The following is a 14,821-nucleotide window of genomic DNA, read 5'->3' on the forward strand; positions in this document are numbered from 1 at the left end:
CACCAGGGTAGGGTTTCCCTTCAGTAATGGCAATGGGCCCAGTGCAGCAGTGGCTCTTCCAAAGCAGCACAGTAATGGACATGTACTATTAAATGATACTACAGCAGCTGGAGAACACAGTCCTTCATTATTTCATTTAAACCTGTTCTCTAATGTTAGCCTTCATTTGTTCTTTCTGTGCCCTTTATATTTAGTGTCTTACAGGTTCCGTCAAGAATTCTTCCCTGTTCAAGTTCAATGTCATAGATTGCTTGTTCCTCTTTCAAGGGGTTAACTACTCAATATCCATCCTCTCAGGTGGATCAAAAGAATTAGAAATCTTTCCCTCTTGTGCTTGATGGATACATTTATGACTGAGCCCCTCTTTTGGGGACAGTTAGCTTTGGGCATCAAGACCACCCCCTGGTCTTCCTTATAGCTTTGTCCATATGGGGTGATGGATGAGAGCAAAAGGCTCTGGAAGGAGGCACATGCCAACTTAAAGGGCTGCTATGGCTCTTCTTAGTCTCTTTGCTTGTCCAGCTGCTCTGAGCTAGGGGCAGTAAATGAAGATTAAAAATGAAGCTGTATAGCTTTCAAAAGGGGAGAAGAACCACTGAGCACTGCTAGCATACATCTAAGAATAAAATGTGATGCAGCCCCTACAGAACCTCTTATATGATCTTAAAGATGTGGAAATACTGAAATTTTACAGGAGAACGTAGCCATCACTTTATGAATAAATGAGTGCTGAGTCCTATGGGATAGCTACATAGGCTCACAAACCACAATCCACAGAGATGAAGCGAGTCTTCCAAAAAACAAATACTAGGGGAGGATTTGAGGTCAGATAAAAGGTGTGCCCTCTTCCTATATGATAAAAGGTGGAGCTGAGGAAAGGTAAGTGCAGACTGGAAACTGGGGTTTGAGAATTTTCTTCTGTAGGCTGTCAGCATCACCAGGGCAACAAGCCAGGATTGAAATTCATCTGCTTCCTTATTTCTGAGTCCTTTACTTCAACCTGTTTAATCTGGAATTGAATCTATGACATATCTCCTCCATTTTATATAGCTTTATCTGGCAAGACTTGGCTATACTTGGGACAATATTAGAAAGTCCTTCAGGATCTTAATTTTTTTTTTTAGCAATTTATGTGTCACTTTAGAAAGGAGATATCGATGAAGTCTATTTCCCACTCAACATTTGATAACAAATGAGACGCAGAGAAGTTAATGGCTTCTCTGATGTCACACAGCAATCTAGTGGGCAGGTGTAAATCACTGCACAATCTTTCTTCTCTTAATGATTAATTCCAACTGGTAAGTTACATATTAAGCAATTATATTTTCTCTCTGAAGACTCTTTATATGAGAAGCACTATATAAGCCAGAAATACTAAACTATTCGTACCACAATATTTCTTTCTTCTATGTCTGTTTATACCATTCTCTCTTCCTGGAAAGTTACCCAACCTATTTTTATACCCATGTTCTACATCCCTACCTTTCAGTAAGCCTTTTGCAGTAACCCCAAGATGGGTTACTAATCTCATCAATACTATATTGTATGATAACGACCTATTTATGGATATTTCTCTCCAACAAGAAGTGCATGTCTTAAATATCTTTATATCCATCAAGTCTAGTACAGTGATTGACAGAGTGTAGGTGTTTAATACATTTGTATTGAATAAATGGATGAGCACTTTAATGAATATAAATATGAGCACATAAATAAGCAGTGAACAGAAGTATCTTCTGTGAGAGGTTATAGACAGTGTTTATAGAGAAGCTAAGAAATGATGATAGCTTATTTAGATAGCCAAGAAAGATGCAGGTTAAGTGCTATTTTTGCTTTCCTGTATAATGTAGTCTACAATTATTTCTGCTGCAGAAAAAACTAGTTACCCTACTGTCAGGTTCTGTCTAGATCCTGAAGAGTCCAGAACCCCAAGTGCCCACCAAAGCTGCCCAGAATCTGTAACAGTATTTGATATGCAGCAATTGCTCATTGATCATTAACTGGATAAACAAATATCCAGAAATTTTATGATTATCACATAAAGTATTTTAAGGAGATAAGATTAGAATCACCAACTATTTACCATCCCAAAGATAGGAGCACAAAAGAAGGCTTCAATCCAGCAATTCTGTCCCTAGGTATATACCCAACAGAAATAAAAACATATGTCCACACAAAAGATCATTATTCATAAAGACAAAAAGGGAGAAGACAACCCAAATGTCTACCAACTGAAAAATGGATAAACAAAATATAGTACATCTATACAATGAAATTATTTGGTCATAACAAGGAATAGAGTACTAATACATGCTATCACATGGTTGAACCTTGAAAACATTATGTGAAGTGAAAGAAGCCAATTACAAAAGACTATGCATTATATGATTTAATTCGTATGAAATATCCAGAAAAGGGAAATCTATAAAGAAAGAAAGTAGATTAGTATCTGCTTATGGCTGGTGGGGTTTGAGCATGACAGCTAAGGACATGAGGTTTTCTTTTAGAGGTGATGAAAATGTATAAGATTGTGGTAATGGTTGCATATCTGTGATTATACTAATAACCACTGAAGTGTACACTTTAACTGGTGAATTGTATCATGTGTGAATTATACCTCAATAAAGCTGTTAAAAAATGACAAGAGGGGGAGAGAGAGAGAGAAAAAAAATTGAAAACATCTCAGACTGAAGGCTCCCCATCAGAATCTTCCCAGTGTGTTCACAAGATTCATTCCTGGTATTGGCTGAAGACGGCCCAGTGTGTGCCCTTATTTCTACCTTGTCCATTTCCAAGGCTCCAACCACAGCTCACTAACAGTCTGTCTTAGCCAACTACCACATTGTGAATTTTTCCTTCGTGTGTGTGTGTGTGTGTGTGTGTGTATAATAACCAGTTGAACCAGATATAAAGTCCTTGTTCAAGCCACATCCATAGTTTCACAACCAAACTAGCATTTATTGAATGCCCATTAAGTGCCAAGCACTACACGTATGTCATTTTTAAGCCTCTCTATAATCCCAGGAAGTAGGCTGCATTACTTCATTTCACAGAGGAAGACCTAAGACCAAATGCAGCCAATTACATGGTATCACAATGTGGGAAATGATAGATTGAGGTTTAAGATATGTGTGTGATTCACAACATCTGTGCTCCATTCACAATTTGTGTCCTCAAAGTCTACCACAGTACACAAATAAAACCAGTACGAGAGAGTATGGAATGTCTAATAAAGACAAACAACCTGGTTACTGTTCCAGAGTGAAACAGTGATGTGAGGATTCTGTTTTAAAATCATGCCTTAATGGCCCAGACAATGGCAAAGGGTTCTCCTGGGTCTGGGACTATTCAAGCTGTCTGCTTGAAGAGGGAGATTTTACATCTTGTTCTAGCTGAGCAAGCAATAGCATACTCTCAAGTCAGTTTCTTTTGTAGAATACCTACATTCTTGTTCCAAATTCTAGATGACAGTTCTACTCCAGAAAGACTTGGTGCATCTCTAAGGCCATATTAACTTCATATTAAAATATCAGATTGTGAGAGTGGAGTGGTCACTGAAGATGTCTGATGGTCTGTTCTGAGGAGTGGCCAGCAGCACTGTGGAATAGGCCAGCGACCACTCACAGCTGGGATGAGCTACAGAACAGCACGTCGCAGAGGTGGAAGTCCAAGTCAAACACAGAAGGCCGGCCTTACTGAGCCACCAAGAGTGTCATCCGTATCCATGGTGATCTCAACAACAGCAAATACCTATGGTGAACTTCCAGGCTGAACTTAGACAGGCGTTCTAAGGTGAGACACCAAGAGGGTGTTAAAGCAGTATTGGAATATCCAAGAAGCTGATTTCCCAAGGAAAACCTGGCTGAGACTGTATCAATGTATTTGATTCAGTTTACAATGTAATAAAAATATTATTCATGGAAAATAAATAAATAAATCAGATTGCTTACACCTTACGCTATGAACACTAGTATGCAGACATCCGAGGCACCACTTAAGTTTTATTCCTTAATCTATATCCTGTTACTTTCATGTGAGGATGTCTGAGGATGCTCTTTTTCCCTGATTCTTTGTCATATTCCTTTCTCGTCTTTCTTGCTGCACTTTTACCTAGACATTGTCCCCATCCCGTTCTCTTTGGCAATTTTGAAAGTACACTGGCCAACTTCTTGTCATGTGATCCTTCATGAAATGCAAGCTCCTTCTTGCTTGTAGTACTCCAGAATAAGAAGTTCAGGTCTAATAAATCAAATCCAGCTTTGCTACCACCTATACAGCAAGTGAATGTTCGCTTTCTTATCTTCCTCCTCCAAAGTCAGTAACTTCAACTAGCAGAAAATATGAGAACATTCCCTCCACATAAATCAGAGTAAGCATGTAGATTAGAATATTAAAAGAATAGCATAAGGACACACAGAAAAGGAAGCAGGGATCTCTAGAAGCTTAAGTTGGCACAGATTCACCAGGAAATGCATGCTAGACTAACCTCTATTAGATAACTGGCTGGCATGGCACTTTTGGACTTGAACAGAGTGTATGTAGGACTCTCGTGACACTTTTATGGACAAGCTATATTGGGTTAGATAAGAACCTAATGAGATATAGTCATACCTGGCTGGACGATCAAAGAAAAACATAACTGACGGGTACTTTGTAGCTTTGACTTTACAAACTTACATAAAGATGCCCAAGGCAAGCATATCAAATTTGGGAGTGACTGCAAAGAATATTGCACATGAAATATGACTTAAAAATAATCTCAGTAGGGTGGATAATCACACAATGTCATCAAAATAATTTTTAAATTGGGTATACTCTATATGCCAAGTTAACAAAGGGTTACAAATAGAGGCGCCTGGGTGGTGCGGTCAGTTAAGTATCTGATGCTTGGTTTCAGCTCTAAGAGTGACTCTTACTGGAGTGATACGTCATCCCCCATGTACAAATGGGTTTGCAGAAGTCAAATTTCAACCCACTATAGGTCATAATCCCAGGGTCATGAGATTGAGCCCCACATTGGGCTCCATGCTTAGTGTGGAGTCTGCTTGGGATTCCCTTTCCCTTTGCCTCTCTTGCTTGTGTTCTCTCTCAAAAAAAAAAAATCTTTAAAAAAAGGGTTATAAATATATATATGATTTAATATATTTCAGTATGTTCTTACTCTGAAAAAATATCCCATAGAAATGGGTGATGGGCATTAAGGAGCGCATGTGATGTGATGAGTACTGGGTGTCATACGCAATGATGAATTACTGAACACTACATCTGAAACTAATGATGTACTATATGTTGGTAATTGAATCTAAATTTTTTTTAAAAAAGGAGAAAGAAAAAAAAAAGAAATCATGCAACATTCCCATTCTCATCCCCATGACCTAGACCACCCTGTCCACGATGGTACCCACCAGCTACCTGTGGCTACTAAGCACTTGAAATATGTGCTCTGAGTTGAGATGTGCTGTAAGTGTAATATCCACAGCAAACTTCGAAGACAAAGCATGAAAAAGAATGTCAAATATCTCGTTAATAATTTTTATACTGATTACATATTGAAATGATAATATTTTGCATATATTAATAGAAAATATATTATTAAAATTAAGTTCACTTGTATTTTTTTCCTTTACTTCAATATGGCTATCCAAAAGTTTACAATTATCTATGTAGTTTGCATTATATTTCTACTGACTGCACCAATTTAGACCAGCACAGCAAATTTCATTGTGCCCTTTTTCTGGTTTTATCAGTCACCCCAAAAGCCCTAGATTCCTAGCTCAGCCCTCAGCATCCATCAGCCTTGAATATCCCCCAAAGTGAACACCCTCCACAAGTCCTGAATCTCTTTCATTGCACCTCATGGAACCCATGGCCCATCTTTAGTCAAGTTTCCTTTCTCCCTCACCTCTTCTCTGCACATTTCCTTCCCCTTCTTGCTCTAATTCAGTGATTCTAAAACATGTCTGTGCATTAGAATCATGTTGAGAATTTTAAATAAATAAATGCCCAGGCCTCTTTTTCAGAATGTTCAATCAGAACCTCTGCTGTAGGGATAAAATTTCTGAATGTTTTAATAGCTCATCCAAATGATTCAAATGTGCAGCTGGGATTAAGAACCACCCATTAAGCCAATGTCAACTTTCCACCTACTACAGCCCTGCATCCATGCTAGAGAAAAATGGGTGGAGAAAAACACACAGCGTGATGGCTTCGTCCCCGTGAAAACTAACCTAAAGTTAATTTAAAGCTGTCCAGGGATGCCTGAGCGGCCCAGTGGTTGGGCATCTGCCTTAGGCTTAGGTCATGATCCCAGGGTCCTAGGATGGAGTCCCACATTAGCTTCCCCACAGGGAGCCTGCTTCTCCTTCTGCCTATGTCTCTGCCTTTCTCTCTGTGTCTCTCATGAATAAATAAAATCTTAAGAAAAATAATAAAGCTGTCCAGCAATCCTACCATCTTTCCCGTGTCCTTGCACTATCTTTATTTCCTTAGAGACATACTCTTCCCCTCCATCCTTACTCTCAGCCCATGACATCACTGCCTAGTTAAGCAAAAACATAGTATAAATTAGCAACAGCCTTCCATAAATGCTCTCCACTGCATCTACCCAGGAGATGTCCAGGAATCTACCCATTACTGTCCTGTAATGTAATCACTAGTTACCCAAGGGGATCTGGCAACTATAACCTATAGGCCACAGTTCAGAATATCAGATGTTAGGTTTGAAGAGAAAAGAGAGGTGTAAGGGAATATTGGATAAGTGTTTTAAAGCTTCTGAAGGGGTGTCTTGGAGATGAAAGTGGAGTCACTCTTGGTGTTTAGCTTTACTCCACAGGGCAGAATTGGGACTAAACACTAGAGGTAAAGAGAAGGTAAATTTTATTGATTGATTGATTGATTGATGTATAACTAAAATGCAGCATCCTATTAGTTTCAGGTACAACATAATGATTCAACATTCAACATTCCTATACATTTCTCAGTGCTCATCACAATAAATGTACTCTGAATCCCCTTTATCTTTTTTACCCATCCCCCATCCACTTCCCCTCTGGTAATCATCAGTTTGTTCTCTGTATTTAAGAGTCTTCTCTACTTCTTTATCCATTCATCTATGGATGGACACTTGGGTTGTTTTCATATCTTGGCTATTGTAAATAATGCTGCATAAACATAAGGTGCACACATCTTTTTGAGTTAAGTGTTTTCATTTTCTTTGGGTAAATACCCAGTAGTAGAATCACTGGGTCATATGGTATTCTATTTTTAATTTTTTAAGGCACCTCTAATACTGTTGTCCACATGGCTGTACCAATTTATAGTCCCACAAAAGTACACAAGGGTTCCTTCTTCTCTACATCTTGCCAACACTTATTTGTCTTTATTTTGGCTATTCTGAAAGGTGTAAGGTGGTATCTCATTGTGGTTTTGAGCTGCATTTCCCTGATGATGAGTGATGTTGAGCATCTTTTCATGTGTCTATTGGCCATCTGTATGTCTTCTTTGAAAAAGTATCTATTCGGGTCCTCTTCCCATTTTTAATTGGATTATTTGTGCTTTTTGATGTTGAGCTATATAAGATCTTTATATATTTTGGATATATATCCTTTATTGGATATATCACTTGCAGTATCTTCTCTCATTCTGTAGGTTGCCTTGACATTTTGTGGATGGTTTCCTTCACTGTGCAAAATCTTTTTATTTTGGTGTAATCCCAATTGTTTATTTTTGCTTTTGTTTCTCTTGCCTGAGGAGACAGATCTAGAAGAATGTTTCTACTGCCAATGTCAAAAAAAAATATTGCCTAAGTTCTCTTCTAGAATGTATATGGTTTCAAGTCTCACATTTAGGTCTTTAATTCATTCTGAGTTTATTTTTGTGTATAATGTAAGAAAGTGGTCCAGTTTCATTCTTCTGTATGTAGCTGTCCAGTTTTCCCAGCACCATTTGTTAAAGACTGTCTTTTTCCCATTGTAGATTCTTGCCTTCTTTGTCACAGAAAAGGTAACTTTTAGCTTGCTATAACAAAAGCATTCTAGTGAAATTTTTATGTTTCCACAAGATAGCTCCTGATAACAAAAATAAGAAAGCAGGAACCAAATAATTGTCTCAAGAATATTGCAGGGGAGAAACCTGTGTTCGTGGGAGGATCAAACTGGTGATTTCCAAGTTGGGTTCCCAACCCCAAGTTTTTAGAAAGATAAGCCAAGTTTAGATGAAGAGTATCACCACTGCATAAAGCATGGCTGGCCTCTGCGCCTGTTTTCATGACTCAAGTCTGGTGAGATGTCCAGATATGATGAAATGAGCATGAGAAGTCAGGGTGTCTAGGGCCAAATTTTGCCCATAAAAAGTCAGAGGTATGGATGCAAATCACCCCACTTCTTTGAGTTGCCAATGAGTCCTCATCACAGAAAGGCTTGGCCTAGACGCACATTGCATCTGCTTCAGTTCTAAACACTATAATTCTGTGTTCTTTTTCAACTCATAGGAACTGGAAAGGAGTTGGAGATGAATGGGTGGAGGCAATCACAGGATATTACCAGGTGGGGGAGGGGTGCCTAGCATGTTTAGAGTAAAGGAAAACCATGTTAAATCATATTCTTCCTTACCAAAGCAATGAAAGATAAGGTTCCTCAGGGCCAGGCATCTAACATCTTCTCTTCAAGTGTGTGGAAGGTGAGAGAGCTCCAAGCTTGAAAAATCAGGATGAAATTGCTACTTACACACAGAACTGGTTCTCAATCCCAAGGGACAGATAAAGCCTGAGGTTGTGCTGAGCTTTGGTTCATGGAGACTAAAGCTTACACTGAATGATCATCGCTGAAGACAAATCCCAAAAAGGAGTGAGCCTATGAGGGAATGCACATCACTGTGTATGCTGGAGCTCCTTCATCTTGGCTGAAAAGATGTCTCTCGTGTAGGTTGGCTAGGAGTTGAATTATTGAGACTAATACAACAGCATTAAAGACTTGAGTTACTCCAACTGTTTCTAGTATCTTGAGCTACCTTCTAGGTATCACTTGCACATGGCTGTTGGGGTTATCTAGAGATTTTGGTGGAAAAGCACCAAACAATGTTGATATAATCTGAGTAAAAAAGAATAACATTTCCCAGTAGCTCCCAAATAATTGAGGCTAAAATGCGACAATGAAGTTTCAGCAAGTCTGTGACTTGTTTTCTTATGTAGGCCAAAATTAGTACTGAATTTAATATTTTCTAAGATTTTAGCCACAGTTAGGGCTCTAGAATCATCTGAAAACCAAGACTTGTGTTTTCACTATTTTCCCTGTCGATTTCCATCTTATTTTATTCTTCCTCTCCAAAAGGCAATTGCCTGCCTGATTCCCCTTTTATTTAGTATAAATCTCTTATCAGGCTTCACAAACTCACCATAACAAGGTGGTTACTGGACTCTTAGCTCTGTGAAGTTTAGATAACAGAATCTGTTTTCACTAGATAGTTGGAAAACAGAAATGGCAACATTCCTTTTCAGACAAGGCTCCCTAAACCTTTTCTTTATTTTACTTTTTGGTACAATAACAAGGGCTGACAGGACCCCTTGACACCATTAGCAGTAAATGAATTTTTCAATAAAGACTAACAGAGAAAAACCATGGGAATTTAGAGGTGATTTTTTTTTTTGACCCAGAGAGCTATATCTCCTTATGTCTTTCCTTTCCATGTATTCTTTATGAGAAATTTCAGCAAAAGCTTCTTAAAATTAATCCAATACCTGTCTCCTTCAATTCTTTTTCCTGGAAGTCTTTGCTCATTGATGGAGAGGTCTTGGCCACTTCTTAAGGGCCCCTATCCGGGAAGATGAAAGGCAGTGCAGTGAACTCAAGCTTTATCCTGAGGTGTATCTTTGTAAATTTAGCAACACTTCTTCCTTTTTACATGAGGAAATTTAAGGAGAAGCAGGCTCAAATGTGAATTGGATTCTGTCCATTTCTCCCTCAAACTGGGAGGACGCTGGTCATATACTCACATATGTGTATTATAAATATTCAACGACTCTAATCCAGTCTCTTCCATATAATGCACATTATAACTCCTATTTAAACTTTCAGGATGCTCTTTATGTCATCTGTTATGCTCTACTTTAAAATGTCTGTCAGCCTAATATTCCTACTTTCTTCCTTTATTAATCTGTCTTCAAGGTCATGTGTGGAAACACCTTTCAGTGGAAAGAACCCATCTGCTTTGACAAAAATGTATGCTATGAACCTTCATTATTGCAAGGGTCTTAAAAAAAAAAAAAAAGTCCAAGAGTCCATTAAAATGCCTTCAAAGCAGAGTTCCCTAAAGCTTGCTTGGGGAGACACTAGTCCTAGGAGTTGCTGCCATAAACAAAAACAAAAACATGTGATAGTGAGGGATGCTATGTCAAGAGCTACAAGATGCAAAGAGTTCTACAATTCAAACCACAATTCAATCCCCTGTACACAGTTTGGAAATTGTGCTAAATGATGTTCTTTTTTCCATTTTTCAAGAATCATTATTCTAGCTCATCAATGTGTTGGAAAATAACCTTAGGATAGAAATATAACCACGTCCTTGTCACACTATTTACAGGAGTACTTATGGTTCCTCTCCCAGGTACCACATCTCTAAATGATGAGTCGGTTGTTACAAGTAAACAAGAAACATCTCTGCTTTTTTTGTGATATCATGGTAACTTCATCTGAATAGTTCTGGGCGGGCTCGTGTGCTGGGGACAGGCTGCCAATCATCAGAGATGACTGCCACATTCCATGGCTGGCGTTTAGCTCCCATTCATGACCCTTAGGTCTTTGCATACAATATGCAAGTTCCTTCCTGTTGTATTTCTGATCCCTACATCCAAACAAACTAAAAAATCAAATTTATCATTTCCCTCACTAAAAGAAGATAAAATAACATGTGATTAATGGTGTCCGGGTGAGACAGAACAGGGTACAAATCCTTCCTCCTCCACCCCTTCCTGGTTTCGTTACCCTTGGTCACCTCCTCATTTGTGACATGGGAGGTTAACCCAACACAACTCACAAACAGCCAGTGAGATGCTGCGTGTAAGTTCCTCAGCCTGGCACACAGTAGTCCTTCGGGTCTCATTAGTAATGAAGTGTCCTACCATGACTTTTCACACTTTTTACAAATCCCATCCATGGTCATATCTGAAACTTCTGGCAATTCTCCCTATTTTTTCCCAATCGAATCCAACTTTTTCACCCTCCAAGTTGCCCCACTTTCCCCACTGACAGACTTTTTCTAGAAATGTCACAGTATGTCAGACTGATTAGGAACCTGTAGTGAGCAGTATTAGCCCACTGCCCCCCATTCTATCTGACCTAAATTCCTCATCTCCTCAAACACTAACTGTGCCCCCCCCACACAGCTAACTCCCAATTACCAGCTCCATCATGAACACTCTGGATGTATTTACATGGTCCTTCCTTAGAATATCCTCCTTCTTGCTCCCTATTCTTTTCCTTTTATTGTTACTATCAAATCCACTGCCAAACAACAACAACAAAAACCTTCTTCCTGATGTCCCTGACTAACCCTATTTAGTGCTATAGGATTATGATTCTAATTTTCTTCTGATGCATTCATATAGATACACACAAATACTTTATATCAAGTTGTACTTACTGATGTAAGTTTTCCACCATGTCTGTATTTAAAAAAAAAAACAATTTAGGGCAGCCTGGGTGGCTCAGAAGTTTAGCGTCACCTTCAGCCCAGGGCATGATCCTAGAGTGCCAGGATCAAGTCCCGTATCAGACTGCCTGCATGGAGCCTGCTTCTCCCTCTGCCTATGTCTCTACTTCTCTCTCTCTCTCTCTCTCATGAATATATAAATAAAATCTTTTAAAAAAATTTTAAGTTGAGAATTAACATATAACAATATTAGTTGTAGGAGATGACCATTTGTTTATGAATATATATATAAATTTCACTATGTATATGCACATGTATATTCACATATTCATATTCACTATGCATATATACATATAGGTGTGTGTATGTGTGTGTGTGTGTGTGTGTATATACATACATATAGTGAGATATATATATAGTGAAACATTACCACAGTAAGTTTGGTTAACATCTGTCATCACCATAATGACATTTTTTTTATGTAGGCTCCATGCCCAGTGTGAGTTTATGACCCAGAGATCAAGACCTGAGCCGATATCAAGAGTCAGAAGCTTAACCAACTGAACCACCCAGGCTCCCCTTTGTGATGAGAACTTTTAAGATCTACTCTCAGCAACTTTCAAGTATACAATACGGTATTGTTAGCTACAGTCACCATTCACTATGCTTTTTTTCTCCCCAGATATTTTTCTCACATAAGCATATGCTCTTTAAGGGTAGTGAACGTATCAGGTTTATATCCTTTCCACAGTGGAAGTGTACAAATATTTGATTGATCCACCAATGCTAAACACTTTCATTCCTAGGACTTATGTTTACTTTAATGGGAATAAATATCACATGGGACATTTGGGGGATACAGCAAAGTCAGGTGTTTGCTTACGGACAAAAGTTATATACTGAATGCCTATGAAGCTTTTATTTGTTAGTTGGTTTGTGTGCTTTGTCATTCAGGATGCTGTTTACTTACAGAAGGTGTTCATGAATACTTAAAGCATATCTGCCTGGAATCTTCTCTATCATTTTAGGGTTAGGTAACACGCATCTCTGGCTATAGTCTTTGCTAGGATTTTGAAAGTTGAGCTACTTACCAAAGAGTAAGACTTCTCTCTCTTTAAAGAGGTGAATTGAAAGGACAATCCTAAGTATGATATGTGTGTAGACAAAGAAATCTTCAATATCTTGCAGCAGAACATCCCTCAGCCTCAAAGTCTGTCACCTTGTGGAATGCTGGCAGTGGCCCCAAGCCATGGCAAGCTGTGGCTTCTGGCAGCTGCTCTGGGGAGTGACTCCTCTTCTCCACATGATGTAATCCTCCATCGTGCACGAGGGGCCAGCCCTGTGAAACCCTCTCAGCACCTCTGGCAAGCATCTTTTCCAGCTCTTTCCATCTGCAAATGGGATGCATATCTTTCACATATCTGCCACCTGTCCTTGGGAGTGGTCAAGCTTTTGCCTAATTCTTAGCCTATCACTTAATTCTACAGCTCCATCCATTTCTCTCCCACTCAAGAAAGCATATTGGAATACAAATGAGTAGACTGATAAAAAAAATTGTCACCTTGAATCTGCTCTCATTTATGTTTTTGTAACTCACGAATTTGGGACTTTTACTGGCAATGTATTACTTAGGGACCCACCTAAGTAACACTGGGTCGGCAGCTACTGTGCTGACAGCCACTGGCAAGGTCGATGCAAGGTCAAAGTAGAACTATCCTGGCCACTGAGTGACAGCTAATGTGAATTCCTGTTCTCTCAAGAGAACTGATTTCTATTTGTCAGTCAGGCACTGTGTTAGGCACCTTCTGAGTTTGGCACCACACCACCTGATGAGGGGGGGGGGACTGTCATGAAAGGAAGCTCTGGTGGCTTCCATAACTATTTCCAAAACTGATGTGTAGTCGTCAAGATTTCTCATAGCCCGAGTCTTTTTCCACCATCGCATAGGGCTGCCCTATTAAAATTCTCTGAAGAAACAAATCGGTGTAATTTTCTTACAGTCTCCATTAAAGTCTTCCTGCTGCTGGATTGATTTTTACAATTCCTACCTCTTGGGCTGGCATGTATGGCCCATTTTCTTCTTTCTTGTTTTTTTTTTTTTTTCCTTTTTATTCAATGAGATAAGGGAATATTCTGTTAAATTAGTCCTTGTGGGCACGTTGGAATTACCACCATTCTTCAAACCAGTTATGTAAGTCAGCTGCCAATAACAGTGCCTGGTTAAACACTTGATTTTGTTGTTCCATAGAGTTAGTACTGAATTACACTAAGACCATTTGTAAAGCATTACTTACTTGAATCCAATGCCCGTCTCTGAAGTAGTTTTGTGTAACCGATTGCAGAGGAGAGCTAATTTCTAAAAGTACTGTATTGCTTGAAGATACATGAACACTTCATGGGTGCCATAGTGAAGTAAGGACCCATGAATGAAGCAGTAACCGAGGAAAAAGGGCAGGTGAAAAGTCTCATCCATCCTCTGTCAACATCCAGGTCTGTTACACAGGCTTAGTCAAATGTACATATGTTCAGCCTTAATTATTCACTTAAAATTTTCTTTACGTCCATTTGTTAGAAAGAAAAAAAAATCTTACTATGTGAAAACCTGCACTCATCATTGGGAGAAAATATTTTATGGTGAAAAGCTGAAATGCTATTTACAGTTTAGAGTTCTATAGATATTGAGGGCTAGAGTCAAGACAAGGAAGTAATAATGCCCCTTTGTCTTTGAGAAGGTAGAGAGAGATGAGAGTGAAACAATGCAAGATCTATTCTTGCTCTATAAAGAGGAATCAGCATGATGCTCTAGAAGGGAAGATAGGTTAGGAGGCGTGTGGAATTCTCAAATATGTTACAGTGCCATCACAGAGGAAACCAACCCTACCGACAGCTTGATCGTGGCCTTTTAGACTCTAGAACTGTGAAAAAATAAATTTCTGTTGTTTAAGCCACCCCGGCTGTGCTACTTTATTATGGCAGTCCTAGCGAACTACTATAGAGACCATCTTCTGGCTTATACTAAGATTGCTTTTGATGATATTTGCAGGGCACAGATAACACCCTCAGCACAAGACGACAGAGCTGTGGCTCAGCAGCACTCTTCATAGAATATATTTGGGAGCTTTGGTAGTGAACGTGACCACTGTGAGTCCATAAAATCAAATGCAACATTAGCCTGCAG

The sequence above is a fragment of the Vulpes vulpes genome, chromosome 15 (genome assembly GCF_048418805.1).
Source record: "Vulpes vulpes isolate BD-2025 chromosome 15, VulVul3, whole genome shotgun sequence".
Taxonomy (NCBI): Eukaryota; Metazoa; Chordata; class Mammalia; order Carnivora; family Canidae; genus Vulpes; species Vulpes vulpes.